The 2500-nt window shown below is 30.2% G+C and overlaps 1 long non-coding RNA gene across 1 annotated transcript in view; it reads right to left on the bottom strand.

Annotated features, from left to right (window-relative positions):
- LOC137627405 (uncharacterized) overlaps positions 1-2500 on the bottom strand; it is a 907682-nt gene that overhangs the window by 379635 nt on the left and 525547 nt on the right. The gene's annotated exons all lie outside the window — the stretch shown is intronic.

The following is a 2500-nucleotide window of genomic DNA, read 5'->3' as shown; positions in this document are numbered from 1 at the left end:
AATCTACTTTTTCACCCATAGGCGTCTTTCAGTTTTCCAAAAGCTTTTAAAGATAAGGTTTCAACGAATCAGCAAGTCTTATTTTTGAAATTCCTCGTTGGTCCTCATCAAAATTTCATTGCCAGAATTTTAACAAGAGTATTAAAAATACAAATGATTACATTCAATTACTGTACATACATTTTTTGCAATGCGCCAAACAATTAGGTAACGTAAACTAAACATTCAAATGGGCGTAAACAACTAAAGTTTACCGATATTTTCTATAACATTTCCTCTATGGCAACATTCGACGAAGAACGGCCACAACAGTCCCCCAAAATCAGATTCAAAGGGACCAGATCAGAATGACCGTTCTAAATCCTTTTCTCAGACTGAGCAGACCTGAGAATAACCTCGATAATATTGGAAATTCGAACGGGAGGTGAACACAATGATCATTTCATGGAAACTCGGTGGGAAGGGGCAGCCTATTGACCTAAAGCTATTTAAGCCTTTCCTGTGAACCATGCTTTTTCCTCTTCTGTAAACACGAGCGTATCACACAATATAGCTTACACACACGTGATATATATATATATATATATATATATATATATATATATATATATATATATATATATATATATATATATATATATATATATATATATATACACACACATACATACATACATACACATGTGTATATACAGTATATGTTAGTGTGTCCGTTTATATGTATCTAATATACAAAGTTCTTATTTTAAAATGCATAAAGAATAGATACGCACGTGAGTGCTTATGCAAAAATTATATATATATATATATATATATATACATATACACACATAAATAGTGCACTGGGCTACGTAACCTAACGTTGGCTTGCTTGCTTACTTCCAACATCTGGTGGTCGGTCGAGAAAAGAAAGCGCGGATGGGGGGGGGGGGGTTGTCTAATGAGTGGCAGGAGTTCCCCAGCAGGAGGCAGGAACTGGTTCCCCCTCCCCCCATCCACCACAAACAACACCGCAGATGTCCGAGTGACCCTATTATTTCCACATTATACTGATTGAAATCCTATACTCGTGTAATCCTCTTTAATTAAATGCTAGTTCCCTTGGCTTCCTGGGCAATCCTTTTCCCATGAGGATTCGTATGAGAGAGAGAGAGAGAGAGAGAGAGAGAGAGAGAGAGAGAGAGAGAGAGAGATTCTTGTGTCCCTTTTAATTTGATTTTAACCATCTAATAGTTTGAATTTCTTCGTCTTTTACTTTCCTACATAACTTATTTCATATGAGAAATTTTCCTAATTTAAGCTTCTTGGCATTTCGTTTGGTTCATTTTCCAATTAAAGTCAAAGTCAAAGTCAAAAACCTTTATTCCATTATAAAATGGTTATTCTGTTACATAACAATATAAATTATTTACTTAAAATTCACAATAATTGGATTGTAAAAATCTAGGATATATATACATTCAAGTAAAATTTAAAAAATATTGCTTAAGTTTCTTTTTGAATAAATCAGAATTAACATTTATACATTTTCTTATTTCCAGAGGTAGTTTGTTCCAGCAAGCTGGGCCCCTTATTGCCATTGAGCGTGAACCCAAATCCGTTCGATAGCTGTCTCCATATAGATTTTCATTCTGTCTGGTTAATGCATTCCTACAATTACCAACTGTAGGAAATGCCAGTTGGGATATTCTTTTCTCAAACTTTTAAAAACAAAAACACAAACATCGTACATACACCTTTCTTTTAATTTTATCCACTGTAATTGCTTTACATTACTATTACTTCAGAAATAATTTTTAATCAAATTATTTCTTATCTTTAGTTTCAATCTTTAATCTATAAAAATACAATGCAATAATTCCTTTCCCTTGTCCTCATGAAAGTTTATGAATTTCCTAGCGTTTGTCTGAGAACACACACGTACACATATGAGACCAATTTAACTTGTATCAATAAAACAGATAGTAAAGAGGAAATGAATGTTACTACAAATACATCGGTAAATACACGATCACGCCAATGCCATATATATCATTTATGCATACATACATACTTAGATACAAATACAAGTACTGTTCAATTAATTAACGATTGCCTAATTTACTTACACACTGAAGATATGCTTGGAGAAGAGAGCTGTTATAGTATCTGTTTCCCACTACTTTTCTTATCTCTGAATCCTGACAATTCCCATACATGATAAACAGCAAGTCTGGCTATGTATATGTAGGCTATATATATATATATATATATATATATATATATATATATATATATATATATATATATATATATATATATATATATATATATATATTTCTATTGATATATATTTATCTATATCTATATATATATATATATATATATATATATATATATATATATATATATATATATATATATTATATATATATATTTATATATAAATATATATATATATGTATATATATATACATATATATATTTATATATATACATATAGATATAATTTATATATACA

This window comes from Palaemon carinicauda, chromosome 35 (assembly GCF_036898095.1).
Source record: "Palaemon carinicauda isolate YSFRI2023 chromosome 35, ASM3689809v2, whole genome shotgun sequence".
NCBI classification, from domain to species: Eukaryota; Metazoa; Arthropoda; class Malacostraca; order Decapoda; family Palaemonidae; genus Palaemon; species Palaemon carinicauda.
The sequence above is the reverse complement of the archived record's forward strand: the minus strand, read 5'-3'. Positions and strand labels throughout refer to the sequence as shown.